General features: G+C 36.7%; 1 protein-coding gene across 2 annotated transcripts in view; it reads right to left on the bottom strand.

Moving 5' to 3' along the window:
- The window catches only part of CNPY1 (canopy FGF signaling regulator 1), a 199,254-nt gene that overhangs the window by 66,021 nt on the left and 117,560 nt on the right, over positions 1-15,673 (bottom strand). The gene's annotated exons all lie outside the window — the stretch shown is intronic.

Below are 15,673 nucleotides of genomic sequence, written 5' to 3'. Positions count from 1 at the left end.
AAAAATGAGGATAATAATAATAATAATAATAATAATAATAATAATAGCTACTTATAGAGTTACAGTGAAGATTAAATGATATAGTATATATATATATATATGTAAAACACAATATAAATGTAAACAATTTTTATTAATTGATGAACAGGAAATAGGAAGGAATGAGTGGATCAGAAAAGAAAGCCGAACTGAAAAATTCATTATTTCCTGATTATGAAGATTTTTCTCTTGTTGAATTGTTGCTCTTGTTCCAATTAACAGAATATTTTTGCTAACATCATTCCAAGGTCCATTCCAAATGCTACCTTCCCATAACATCTTTCTGCAGTTCTCCACAATCTGATGCTATCTTCCCTCATCTGATCTCTCATAGTGTCTTTTGTATCTTCTTAAATGACTTTTACTATACTCCTTTAATCTTTGTTTTCTTATCTTTTCAGAGGTTTCTAGTAACATAATGGATAGAACACAATGGTGGAACTGGAGTCAGAAAGACTTGAGTTCAAATTTAATTTCAGACATTTACTAGCTTTGTGACCTAGACTAGTCACTTCATTTGTTTGCCTTGGTTTCCTCAACTATAAAATAAAAATAATAATAGCATCTGCCTTGAAGTTTTTGTGAGGATCAAATGAGATAATATTGTAGAAAATCCTTAGCACAGGGCTGGTCCCTTATCTTATTCCCCTATGTTCTCCGTTTTAGTAGATTGAGAATTCGCTGAGATTACTGATCTAGTTCTTTTATCTCCTTAATAGTACCTTGTACATTATAAGTATTTAATCAATGTGAGGTGAACTTTATTGCATTGAAGAGAATTAAAAGAAGTATCTTCAGATAGGGATCAAAGACAACCAACAATTGCTTCAGAGGAACAATAGGTTTTACAGGTGATTTTCTGCCTGAGCTAAACCAATATCGCAGTAAGGTTATAATTTAAGGAGCAATTCCATGGTGCTCTGCCCTTCATCTTATTCTGTTCAACATGTTTTAAGAATGACTTAAAGACTTTGATGATCTGCTTATCCTGTTTGGCCCGGAGAGGGCAGAACAAAGATCAACAGGTAAAAGTTGAAAATAAGTGAATTTTAGCTCCCTAGAGGGAAGGAAAAAATATTCTGAACAATGCAAACTGTCCAAAATAGTCCAAAAGTTAATGGGACTGACTCAGGAACTAACCCTTCACACAGTGTCTGGTTCATAGAGAGTCACTTAATGAATGTTTCTTGATTGATAGATAATGAGTTCAAGCATAAACTGAAGATTGACTCTTTGTCATTGATATAGATATGATTCATGTTCAGGCATGGCTTGGACTAGATTTGTTCTAAAGTCCCTTCCAGGGAATATACAATGCTGTGATTAATGAAGAATTAAAGAAAAGAGTAAGCAAAAAGGAGAGTGGATGCCTTTCTCTTTGACCACTCTCTCTCTTATTTTAGGGATTCCAACTGCAAGTACAATCACAGGGTCTGAAGGCTGAATAATTTTTTCACTTAGAGTAGCATGCTAGCTTCAGATAGAACTGTTCCTGAGAACTCATTATTAAATTTTCATTGTGAGTTTTTATACCTTAAAATTGGCAACTGTACAAATAAGGGTTTGATTTATTGTTTTCTTGATTACCAGACTTTAAGAAACTGATGGAAAAAATGTTAATAATTCAGATTAATCTCCCTGGAGAGCCAGTTGTTAAACATGAAACAGAATATCCTTGCTTGTGAAGGTCAACCAGACCCTTTTGCAGGGGTCAGAGATGAGTCTCAGCCAGATTTTAAGTCTCTGAGATAACAGGAACAGTAAGGTGGATTGATCTTTGTTGGCCTAGGGTATAGCAGGTCTACAAATCCCTGGCCTCCTGGAGGTTGGAGGCGGGGAGGGGAGCATTATGAGTTAGAAGCGAGGATAATTTTACATTTCTGCCCCAGGTCACAGAACAAGTTAGCTCCAGAGTCACAACTGCGACCTGGCTCTCCTGATTCCTAGTCCAGCATTAATTTAAATGTTAATCTGAAATCTTCACTTAAATCACTGGAGTTTAGAGTTTATTAGACCAGCTGGCATGAGTGGAACAGTAGCAAGAGATTGACAGGTCACATTCGCTGCCAGAGGGCAGGCCCCTCCTCCCAGTTGGGCCCTTTCATAATTCATTTTTCCTCTCTTTTTTGGAGGGGGGGTTTAGGGTGGGAGTGGGAGCAGGGTGAAAGAGAGAAGTAGAATGAGAAGGCACGGATGATTGAGATGCCTGTCATATCTGTTTCATGCATGCCCTCATCAACAGTGTCCTTTGATAGCATGTAATCAACCAATCAACAAGTATTTATTGAGTTCTTCCTCTGTGAAAAACACTATCCTAGAGACTGGACACCAGAAGCGGAAAGACATGCCCTTTGCCCTTGAGGACTTTAGGGTCTAGTTGAAGAGCTAAGATAGATATACCCAGAAAAACAACCAACAACAAACTTTTTTTTTTTTTTTTAGGTTTTTGCAAGGCAAACCGGGTTAAGTGGCTTGCCCAAGGCCACACAGCTAGATAATTATTAAGTGTCTGAGACTGGATTTGAATCCAGGGACTCCTGACTCCAAGGCCAGTGCTTTATCCACTATGCCACCTAGTTGCCCCACCAACAACAAACTCTTAAAGGCATTGAACTGGGTCTGCTTTCGATTACTATATGCTCTCAATCATTTGAGCATTTTTCTTTTAAACAATTCTAATGATTAGGAAGTGTTCCCTTATACTGAACCCAAACTAGATAGATAGATATCTATCCATTGGCATTGAAGGCCAAAAAAGGTAAGTTTAATCTCTCTACATTTTGTTGTTGTTCAGTTGTTTCATATGTATCTGACCCTCTGTGACCCTATTTGGGATTTTCTTGGCAAAGATACTTGAGTGGTTTGCTCTTTCAGTCTGCAGCTCACTTTATAGATGAGGATACTGAGGCAACCAGGATTAAGTGACTTACTCAAGATCACACAACTAGTAAGTGTCTGAAACAAAATTTGAACTCAAATCTTTCTGACTCCTGGTCCAATGCTCTATCTAATATGTCACTTAGCTACCCCTCTAACTATATGATAGACTTTATAACCTCCCTAAGACATCTCTTCCCTAACTTGAACATAGCCCTCAGTCTCCTTACCCTTGTGGCTATCATCCATTATGGTGGACATTGTTATTCTACCTTGCCAAAGTCCTAGAACTGAGCAGATGTGACTTGACCAAGACAGTTTTCAGCCTCCTTTGCCCAAATTCTTCCCACAGCTACTTAATAATTTATACAGCTCTTCAGGTTTTCACAGAATTTTGCAGAAGCTATCTCATATGATTGTCACAACAACTCTTAAGAGTTAGGTGCATATTTTTATCCCCATTTTACAGATGAGGAAACCAAGATTAAAAGAGATTTAAAGACTTTAAAGTTCACACAGCTAGTTAGTGTCTGAGTCAGGATTCAAAATTCAGGTCTTCCTGAGTCTAGGTCCAATAATATTCACTACTCGATTAAGTTGCCTCAATTGATGAAGAGTACAATTTTCTCATGAACTATGCAGCTTTTCTTTGCCTTGTTCATTGTTTAGAGAAGTAATTACTGAACATTGTATCACATAAAGACCAACTTTTTCATAAGTAGACTAAATGACCAGGATATTTTAGGGGAATCACATAATGCTAGATTTAAAACAAGAAGAGACCTTGGAAATCATTAAAACCATTCCTTTTATTCAATAAATAAGAAAACTGAGAAATTAAGTGATTTGCCCATGGTCTTACAGCTAATAGATATGTTTCACCCTGTTCCCCAAATCTCTATTTTCTTCATACTAATATTTGAAATTCTTTTAATAGAGAACAAAGCTTGTCAATTCATAATGAGAAAATATTCCTTGACATATAAGTAACTCTGGAAAAAAGAATACAACTAATGAAATTCAAATATAGCAAAGAAAGAATCCTGTCAAGGACAAGATCCTATCATGAGGGGATAGGATTCATGAACAGTGAAGAATGTCAATAAATGGGAGAAAGACCCCAAAAGATTGGGTTAGAAATTAATTTATTGACTACTTGATGATTTTGCCTGGAATGAATCTGATGATTTAGCACTCTGTGTCTGGGGTTAGGCAGCTAGGTGGCTGAGTGGATATTGTGCTGGGCCTGGAATCAGGAAAATACAAGTTCAAATTTGACCTCAGGCACTTCCTACCTCTGTGACCCTGCACAAGTCACTTAATATGTTGGCCTTAATCCAATAGAGAAGGAAATGGTAAAACACTGCAGTATCTTTGCCAAGAAAACCTCTTGGATGGCATAATCCACAAAACTGTAAGAAGTCAGACACAACTCAACAACAACAGCAACAATTTGGGGTTACTTGTGGTCAAACTAGGCTCTCTGTAGACAGAATCAAACTTAGTCCCTAAATATAGAGCTTGAAGAAATCAAGCAAATTCCAACAATGAGCATATTCATTCAACTGTTTCTAGGCTTTAGACTCTCTTTTGTTTCCCTACTACTCTAGTGTTAGCCTTCTGATTTCTATAGATCAGTCACTAGGAAATGACAATCAACTCAATTAAATGTTTATGAAGCACCAAGTACTGTGGTAGGCACTGGAGATAGAAAGACAAAAATGGAAAATGCCTTGCTCTTAATCAATCATTTATTAAGGCACTACTCTAAATGCTGGGAATACAAAGAAAAGCAAAAGACCATCCTTGCTTTAACAAGCTCACAGTCTAATGGGGAAGACAAACTGTAAAGAATTAGGTACAATCAAGCTATCTAGACTATTAGAGGATAAATTTGAAATATTAAACAGAGTGAAGCTTTTACATTAAGAGATATTGGGAAAGGATTCTTGGAGAATGTAGGATTTTAGCTAAGAAGGAACTGAGGGAAGCCAGAAAGCAGAGATAAGAGGGAAGAACATTCCAGGTATGGAAGGACAGCCAGTTGAGTTCATTGTTTAAAAAAAAATAGATGGTGAGTTCCTATCTAGTGTATACTCTGCTTTAAAGAAAAAAAAATCACCAGAGGACTAACATCAAAGTGCTTAAAGCCTAGGAGAATCAATGTGATGTAATAGATGGAGACCCTGGAACCAAGACCTGAGTACAAGTCATTTCTCTGAGACTTACTGCTTATACCAGGGCAGGTAATTGAGCCTTTTAATGCTTTATGCAGTTCTCTACTATTAAAAGTTGTAGAGTAGGATTAGATCTTCATTGGGAGAGTCTTCTCATTTGAGAGTCTCTTATGCCAATTAAATCAGGTCTAGTCCCTATATCTAAAGTATAACTAAAAGGGAAAAATCAGTAAAGTGGTGTGATGCAATGGAAACAATATGAGATTGGGAGGCAGGATCCAAATACAAATCCCAGTTTGGTCACTGCCTCCCAGACTACCTAGCCCTTAGTCTAGGGGTTTAGTCTCAGAAAACTGAGACCTAGGGAAAAAGTTAATTTAGTTTTTAAAATTTTTGGCAATGGGGTTAAGTGACTTGCCTAAGGTCACACAGCTAGGCAATTATTAAGTGTCTGAGCTCAGATTTGAACTCAGGTTCCTGATGACTCCAGGACTGGTGCTCTGTCCACTGTACCACCTAGCTGCCCACTGAAGTTAATCTAAAAAAGACAAGGTCACTCATTTTATCCTTGGCCTTTTCTAGTCATTTTGATCTTTGTCTTGCCACTGGACCCCGATGACTGGAGAAAAGAGCAAAGTTTAACAACTTTGCAAAGTTCTGCCTCACTCAAATCTAACTCATTTTAAGTCAATACATCATCCTCTTGATGTCATTGGTTCTCTTGGAGAACAAAGGCTGAGCACCAACTACAACAATGGCCTTGGACCAATTATTTCAGGTGCCTTTTATGTGAAATGAAGGGGTTGAACTTGATGATCCTATGATCAAACAAACAAAAAACCCCAATAAATTTTCCCTACCTACTCCTCTACCAGTGGGGAAAAAAAGAAAATATTCTCTGGAGGAGGAGGGTGATAGTAATTCTCTAAGGACACGGGAGGTCAGGTCACTTTGAGTTATTGCTAGATAACTGCAGGATAACTTTTTGTCTCTTCACTTGTCTCCTGTTGAAGTTATATCTCTTCAGCTTTGAGAAGCTACATTTCTGCCTCTACAGCTGACAAGCACAGAAATTCTACATTCCAAGTATAGGCTCCAGTAGGCTCCATTTAGAAGCCACTTCTCTACTGCCACTGCCTCCATGGACAACAATGACATTATCTGCCATGTGACTTCCCTAAAATGGGTCTGATTCTTCCTGGCCACCATTAATCAAACCTTTGTTCTCCCCATTCCCCCAACCTCTATACTTGTCGTGCTTCCTGATTCAGTTGAGTACTCTTAGAAGTAGATTGCCCAGGTTGCAAGTTTGGAAAGCTATTGTTAGCTTCTTTTAGACCAAGATCATGCATCTAGTAAGTATCTGAGGGCAAATTGGAATGCAGGTCTTCCTGAGTCCAGGGCCAATACTTTGTACACATCGTCCAGTTACCTGTGAAAATGCAAGAGATATTGAGAAGGCAGAAATGACTGGACTTGGCAACTAATGAAACACCCCATCATTACAATACTGTCTTATATTGCTTTCTTTCATTATTCTATGCTCCAACCTGGACTACTTTCTGTCCCTCAAATAAGTACTTTTTATCATACCTTATCCTTTTTTTAATCATATTTTCCCCAATTCTATTACATCCTCTCTCTCTGTGTGTGTCTTCATCTGCTGAATTCCAATCTATCCCTTAAAATTCATGTCAAATACTAGTGCTTTCCTTGAGTTCCTCAAATTGGTAATGATCTTCCTTTTCTCAGACCTTACAGAGCACTAAGTCATGCTTCTCTGGTTCACTTAGCATGTGAGAAAATGTTGATGATGATGATGATAGTTGGCATTTATGGATTACTTTAAAATTTGCAAAGTACTTTTCACACATATCTCATTTCATCTACACAACAATACTCTTACACAGATGCTTTTATTACCCTACTTCATTCTACAGATGAGAAAATTGAGGTGCTAACAACTTGAGTGACCTGCCTAAAGCAACATGTAGATGTGTGAAATCAGATTCACACCCAGAATCCTATTCATTATGACAAATTGTCTCTCTAAACCAGCATTTTTTTCTTTCATCTTTTTCATAGACTCCTTTGGCAGCGTAGTAAAGCTGAAGCCTACGAACCCCTTCTCAAATAAAGGTTTTAAAATTAATAAAAATTACTTGGATTATAAAGGAAATAGCTATATTAAAATAGTTATCAAAATATTTTTTAATTTGCAAATTCCAGGTTAAGAACTTCTATTCTAGACAATTTAGTCTATTATAACTTTAATTGTTATAGTTATGCAATGGTTATTTGTTTCTATCTTCTTACTTTATTTGACTTCCATAAAAAGAGGACTTGTGTCCTATCTAAACCTTCTATTTCCCTCAGGAGCAAACTCAGTGTTTAGCAGACTACTAACTTGAATTGAGTTGGGGGAAGCTAGTAGACATAATTTTCAGTCATTTGAAGTCAAAGATCAAAGATTTTAGGTCCACAGCAGACAAGTATCCTTCCTTAGTCTAATCTCAAATCTGCACATTTTAATTACAGTTCAGAATATCTATTAGAATTTGACACTTAATTGTATAATCCTGTTTATTTACAAATAGTGCTAATGGAAAAGTAACACAACTGCATTTTCATGTTACTGTAACATTCCCTATTGTATTAAAGCTACTAGATCATAGATTACAATCTTTATCTAGAAAAATGTGTACTTAGAATGACATTTTTTCAGACATTTCATTCATTCAGACATTGCTGAGTCAAGTCTTCCCTGTGCCTAAGATATTCAAATTAGGCATTGAAGCAAAGAGCACATCTCCTTGTCATTAAGCTATATTGAAGGAACAACTTATGACTAAATGATAAGACAGTACGATACAATGAAAACAGTTTTTACTCCAGAGTCAGAGACTTGGGTTCAAATCCCTCTTCTGAAATTACTATTTTTATGACCATAGGCAAATCTAAGCTTTTGAGTCTGTGTCCCCATCCATAAAATGTAGATAATAATGTCTGCAGCACCTATTCCACATGTTTATTGGGAAACTTAAAGAAGACAGCATATATAGAAAGAGTTTTGCAAACTTTAAAAAGTCATTTAAATACTAGCTCTTATTATTTTAGGGCCTTTGCTGCCTTGTAAAGGTTTATTTAGCTGACAAAGTTTGCTAAGAAAAATTATAGAAGTGAGATGGTAAATATTAGACTTGGAGGTGAGGCAAAAAAAGGAAAAAAGAAACAAAAGTAGTCTAATTGGTTCTCTTGTAAGGCCATTTATTAGGGGAAAATTTATATGAATGAAATTTGCTTAAAATGAGTCAAAGTAAAAGGGAACAAGTTACCAAATGGAAGAATGTGTCAGAACTTGGAAGGGAAATAAGATATAAATGAGGGAAAAGTCTCATTTGTTTTACCTTTGGACAAAAGTTGCTCTAGAATTGTATTTGTAAAGGTTTTGTCTCTTTTTCCTTCCCACCTCTTCATTGTCTCTCTTGCTTTTCTGAACCATTCACTCAGCCATTGTAGTGTTATTCAAGAGTGACATGAGAGCTTCTCTTATGGTAAGGGACATCCTACCATAGCATTGTTTGGGCAATAGAGATAGCTCCTTCTGGAACAGGAGCTATGGCAGTCTTACATGTATTTGATTTTGCTTGGATTGGGCACAATTAAAATTGACTCACCTCTTACTGCTCTAACAGCCAAGTGTTCTGTGGCCATGATGTACCATTGGCCAATACCCAAATGTTACCAGATGCATTGGGTATGGGGGAATTTAGAAATGGAAACTGCTCAAGAGATGGAGAAGTCAACAAATTGGTTTCCAACTGGAATGGGAGCAAATGGAGCCTTTGAAATAGTTTTTTTTTAACTTCATGCATGAAAGATACCTGGCTATAGCCCAGACTCTTCCAAAAAATGGTCTAACTCTATTAACCTTTTTTGCTTTCACAGTGCAAAGAACAGGGCTGAGTCCAGGATGAGTCACCACCCATTGAGATTTAACCCAAATTATTTTTAACATGTACAAAGTCACAGAGAAGGTAAAAAAGAAAATCTCCTTTTAAAATGTCTAAAAGCATACCAAATGTGATAAAGAGAACATGAGTGACACATTAAAGGTAAGTTTGAGAAGTTTAAATTTTAAAAAGAGATCCATATAATATCAAAATCTTAATTAACTAGAACTCAATTCAATTTAATTCAATGAACATTCAACTTACTACTTACAAGGGATCTGGATCAGTAAAAAGAGCAATGACTCTGGAGTCTGAGGTCTTGGGTTCATATCCCCCTTGAATGTTTAATTTTTTTGTGATCTTGAACAAATTACTTCTACTCCTGGGCCTCAATTTCTACATTTGTAAAAACAGAGGTTTGGACTATTGATGACTGCTGGGTTTCTTCTACCACTTAGTCTATGATCTCATGATACTATGAGCCTATGAACATAAAGAGAAAAAAGAAATAGTCTTTGCCTTCTAGGAGCTTATATTCCACTAGCTGGATACATATAAACCTAGATAAGTAAATACAAGAAAAATTGGGATGAGCAGCTAGGTGTTGAAGTGGATTGAGCACTGGCCTTGGAGGCCTGTGTTCAAATCTGGCTTTAGGCACTTAATAATTACCTAACTATATGACCCTGGGCAAGTTGCTTAACTCCATTGCCTTGCAAAAAAATAATTGAGGAGAGAGAACACTATGGAATGAATAAAGAAGGCTTTAAATAGGAAGGTGAACTTGAATTATGTTTTGGAGAAAATCAGGCATTCCAAAAGGCAAGGTGAGGAGGGAATGCATTTGAACTTGGCAGATGGCCTGGACAAAGATACAGAGATAGTAAATGAAATGATGAGTTGGAGAAATAGCTCATAGGAACCAAAACATTTACCTAGAACCTAAAATGCATGCAGAGAACTAATAAAATAAGTCTAGAAAAGTAGGATAAGAGTTGGACTATAAAGAACCTTCAGAAAGATGGGAAACTATCTCTTCTAAGAAGAAACTTCAGTTAACTGAACCTTTTCTATCCTTTTCTTTAGGAGATAGAGAAAAAGAAAAAGCTGCTGTCAGAAATTTATTCATGAAAGCAAATTCCAGAGAATATTTGGGTGGGGGGGGTCAGTATATTTTCTATCCAATTTCCTTTTCTTTTTATGTTTAGAGTTTTTCAATGATAATTGATATTCCTAAGATTTATATTAAGACACAAGAAAATTGGGGTGGCTAGGTGGCATAGTGGATAAAGCACTGGCCTTGGAGTCAGGAGTACCTGGGTTCAAATCCAGTCTCAGACACTTAATAATTACCTAGCTGTGTGGCCTTGGGCAAGCCACTTAACCCCATTTGCCTTGCAAAAATCTAAAAAAAAAAAACCCAAGAAAATCCTATTGCTTACATAGGTTAATTTAAGCACGAATCAACTTGTTGGATTGTTACAACTGTAACTGACTTTTTGTCACCATTTTGGATATGGAATGGAAGGGGTGGCTAGGTGGTGCAGGGGATAGAGCACCAGACCTAGAATCAGGAGGACCTGAGTTCAAATGTGACCTCAGTCACTTAATAATTGCCAGACTGTGTGACCTTGGGCAAGTCACTCTTAATCCCATTGCTTTAAATAAATAAAATTTTAAAAGACAATAATGGAATGGTTTGCCATTTCCTTCTCCAGCTTATTTTATAGATGGCAAAACTGAGGCAAACAGGATTAAGTGACTCGTCCAAGATCAAATAGCTAGTGTCTGTGGCTGGATTTGAACTCATAAAGATGAACCTTCCAGATTCCAGGCCTGGAACTCTATCTACTGGGCCACCTATCTATCCATCAACCAGCATTTATTAAGTATTATATTATATTCCAGGCACTGTATTAGGTGCTGGGAATTCAGAGTTTTCTAAGAAATATCATTATTAAGGTAGTTAAAAAGAATCTGCATTGAAAGGATGTACAAGAGTAAATTGATAATGTTGGAATGATCTCAAAAAAATGGAAAAATGAGAAAAAAGAACTCTGAGAGAAAGAGAAGAATACTGGGGGAAATTGTCTCACATAATGGTAATGGTAAGGTGTGTGGGCAAAGCTTGAATCTCATTTACATCTAAATTGGTTCAAAGATATATGTATATACATGTATGTGTTTACATGCATACACACATATATGTATATGCAAGTACACACCTACTCTTTTGGTGATAGAATTCTATCTAATGCAACAGGGAAGTAGGAGGGAAAGGGGATAAAAGGGGAGTGATAAAAGAGAGCACAGATAAAAGAAGGTAGTAGTCAAAAGCAAAATAGACTTTAGGGACGAGACAGCCTAAAAAGAGTGAAAAGGATAAACAGAAGAAAATAGGATGGAGGGAAATGCTCAGTTAGTAATTATAATTGTGAATGTAAAAGGGATAAAATCACATGTAAAACAGAAGTGGAGAGTAGAATGGATTAGAAACCAGAAACCAACAATATGCTGTTCATAAGAAATATACTTGAAACAGAGAGGCACATACAGAATTTTAAAAAGGGGGGTTAAAGCAAAATCTATTAGGACAATTATGATTTCAGAAAAGTAAAAATAGATCTAATTAAGGGGCATATGCAGAAAAAACACATCTTGCTAAAAAAGAACCAGAGATAATGAATTAATATTAATATTAAACATATATATATATATATATATATATCAATTAGCATAGCACCCAAATACTTAAAGGAATGTTAAATGAATTACAGGAGGAAATAGTACAACTATACTAGTGGGGGACTCCAATTTTCATCTTTCAGACCTAGATAAGTTTAACTATAAAATAAGAAAGAAGGCAAGGAGAATCTTAGAAAAGTTAGATATGATAAACCCCTGGAGAAAAATGAATGAGAATAGAAAGGAGCATACCTTTTTCATAATTATAGATGTATGACCATGTATTAGGACATAAAAACTCAACCAAATAGATAAAAATATAAATATTAAGAAATATTAATAGACCATAATGCAATAAAAATTATATTTAATAAAGGACCATCAAAGCGTAGATTAAAAGTTAATTGGAAATTAAATTATCTAATCCTAGATAATAGGTGGGTCAAAGGGCAAACCATAGTAATAATCAATGATTTCATTAAAAATAATAATAATAAAGAGCCATTATTTCAAAATTTGTGAGATTTAGGCAACACAGAACTTAGGAGAAGATATATATCTCTCTAATTCATACATCAATAAAAGAAAGACAAGGTTATTGCTATATTCAGTCAGAGGTGACAGAGCTCTAAAATAGTGTGCTAGCTGAATGAGTGGAAAAAAGAGGGAAGATATGAGGAATATTGAAGTAAAAGTCATATGATTTGAAAAGTGATTGCAAACATGAGGGGAATAAGAGTGAAGAGTTGAGGATGATACCTAGGCTGCAATTCTAAATGACTGGAAGAACAGAGGTGGCCTCAATGGAGTCCTTTGCATTTAAAACATGTTTGAAAGAAGGTTGTATTAGAAAACATAGTAAGTTCTGTTTTATTGTTGTTTGTGATATAATACATCTACTTCAATTTGTCTAACACCATGTTGTCCTTTCTTTTATTAACAATTGACAACCTATTTTGTGGGACTATATTTTGCATGGATTTTTGGGGGGGTTTTCATTCTGATGTACTTATGATAGCAAAGGAAACTAGATAATAACTTAAATTTTAAAGAACTCTTAAAAATACTTATTCGAAGTGGAGGAAAGTGGACCAACTTTAGAAATTATGACAAACTTTACAAAGATTTTTATTTAAGGCCTCTGATTAATTCAATGTGGTGGCACACATCTTTAACACATTTTGCTGTGGAGGCAGAGAGATTGTTTGATAACTTGAGTTTGGAAGCTGCTTTAGGGCTAATGGGTACTTGAACTAAACTGGCACCAATGTAGCAAGTATCCAAAAATGGAAGAGTCATCAGATTGCCTTCAGAGGAAAGAACTGGACCAAGTTGGAATTGGAGTAGGTCAAAGCTTCTCTGCTGATCAGCAGTGCAGTCTGGCTCATGAAAGATCAATGCATTTCTTACCTAAGAAGACTCACTTTCTTTCTTTTTATTTTTCGTTGTTGTTTTTTTTTTGCAAGGCAGTGGGGTTAAGTGGCTTGCCCAAGGCCACACAGCTAGGTAATTATTAAGTGTCTGAGACTAGATTTGAACCCAGGTACTCCTGACTCCAGGGCCGGTGCTTTATCCACTGTGCCACCTAGCCACCCCGAGATTCACTTTCAAAAAATTTTTTCCTGATTAATTGAGTTCATAAGAAGCTCAACCCAAACTTCCTCATTTATATAATTTAGAAATCACTTATTGACTACTTTATAAGCTATTGATCCTTGATCAGAGGTTCCTAACTTTTTTGTGTCATGGACCCTTTTGTAAGTCTAGAGAATCCTACAGATCCTTTATTAGAATAACATTTTTAAATAAGTGAAAGGAATGACAAATTCCAATTAGAAGTTAGTGAGAAAATAAAGAAGAAATTTTTCTTATTCAAATTTATAGACACCCTAAAACTAGTTATGGACCCCTTAGGGAACTTCAGGTTAATAATCCTTGCTTTAGATGAACCATTCTTGAATCAAACATTCTATCTTATTTAAGTTTACCTTTGTTCATGTAGTCCTGGTTTTGTTTAATTGTCACCCCTCAGGGGCAGCTAGGTGGCACAGTGGATAAAGCACCGGCCCTGGAGTCAGGAGTACCTGGGTTCAAATCTGGTTTCAGACACTTAATAATTACCTAGCTGTGTGGCCTTGGGCAAGCCACTTAACCCCATTGCCTTGCAAAAACCTAAAAAAAAAAATTGTCACCCTTTTATTCTAAGCTTATTTGTGTTAACATTTTTTAATTATAAGAAAAGAGGTTTATTCATTCATTAAATGAGCATAGGAGACTCTTAGACTGATGTGACCCATTATTAGTCTTCCCTTGATCTTATCCTCTAGTGGGAAACACAAAAAAAGATCCTCAGAACCATAAAGCTCAGGCAAAGAGCCAGGGCAGAGGTGAGAGAGAATTTAGGTTATATCATCAATCTCCTTTTTTGAATCTTTGTATTTCTGAACTCTGAAAATATTTTTAAGCCCCTCTTTTCTTCCCTTTCTCACAAGGAAGAGGGAATCTTCTTTTATAGATTGAATAAAAAAATATTAACCTCTAATTAAAAAAGGACATGGGAGGGGCAGCTAGATGGTACAGTGTATAGAGCACTGGCCCTGGATTCAGAAGTATCTGAGTTCAAATCCAGCCTCAATTAATTAATTACCAAGCTGTGTGACATTAGGCAAGTCACTTAACCCCGTTGCCTTGCAACCCCCCCCACAAAAGGACATGGGAAGCAGAGCCAAGATGGCATAGTAAAGATGGGAAATTCTGGCAACTTTCCCCCAGACCACCCCAAATACCTCTAAATAATGACTCTAACCAGATTCTAGAGTGGCAGAACCCATAGAAAGACTGAGTGAAACAATTTTTCAAATGGGGCTTACTTTCCCAAGTTTTTTGAGAGTTTTTACAGCTGTTATACCAGGGTTAGAAAGACCCTCAGCACAGTTGGCTACACCAGAATGAACCAGTTCCAGTCATCTAAGAACAACGCTTGGGGTGCCTGGGTCCCTAGGGCAGGGGTAGTAGTTTCCAGACCTCTCAGCCCAGGGATTGCCAAGGACAACTTGGAAGGTCAGTGGGAAAATACTATAGTGAGCACAGAGCCCAGTCCAGTGCAGGCCTCAGTGCAGACCTGGCCCCAGGAAGCAGAAGCAAGCCTGAGGAGCCACCCAACAGGGAGCCACCTGGCAGCTGCTTCCATATTGTTCAGACCACAGGTGATAAGGTGGTCAGGGGAAACTGCAGAGGTCTCTCTGCCATCTATCCCTGAGGCAGGATTCTGTGACTTTGACATACTCAGATCCAGGTCACATTCTGGGCCCTAGTCTCAAGAAAAAGAGCAGGGACCCTTCTCACAGCACTAGGGTAGAGGGAAATTCTTGTGATCATCCACATATCAAAGTACAGGCCAGAAGAGCAGTCAATAATTTCTCATAAGACCTTGGAGGAATTGAGGTCCTTGAAGGGATCTCCTGGAAAACAGATGCAAAAACTCTCAAAAACTTGGGAAAGTGAGCCCCATCTTAACAAAAAAGTTAAAATCATATTATGGTCTGGGGAATTTAAGCAAACAATGGAAGAAAAAACCTGACCATAGACAATTACTTTGGTCCCATGAAGTATCAAAATACATACTCAGAAGATAATAATGTCAAACCTTCTGTATCCAAAGCCTCCAGGAAAAATGTGAATTGGGCTCAGGCTATGGAAGAGCTCAAAGAAGATTTTGAAAAGCAAGTAAGGGAGGTAGAGGAAAAATTGGGAAGAGAAATGAGAGTGGTGCAGGAAAATCATGAAAACCAAGTCAGCAACTTAGTGAAGTAATTACGAAAAAATACTGAAGAAAATATCTTAAAAACCAGTTTAGGTAAAATGGAAAAAAAGCAGTCCAAAAGGCCATTAAAGACAAGATTTCCTTAAAACTCAGAACTGGCCACATGGAAAAGAAGATGC

This window comes from Macrotis lagotis, chromosome 7, assembly GCF_037893015.1.
Source record: "Macrotis lagotis isolate mMagLag1 chromosome 7, bilby.v1.9.chrom.fasta, whole genome shotgun sequence".
Taxonomy (NCBI): Eukaryota; Metazoa; Chordata; class Mammalia; order Peramelemorphia; family Peramelidae; genus Macrotis; species Macrotis lagotis.
This window is presented reverse-complemented; position numbering and strand designations above follow the sequence as displayed.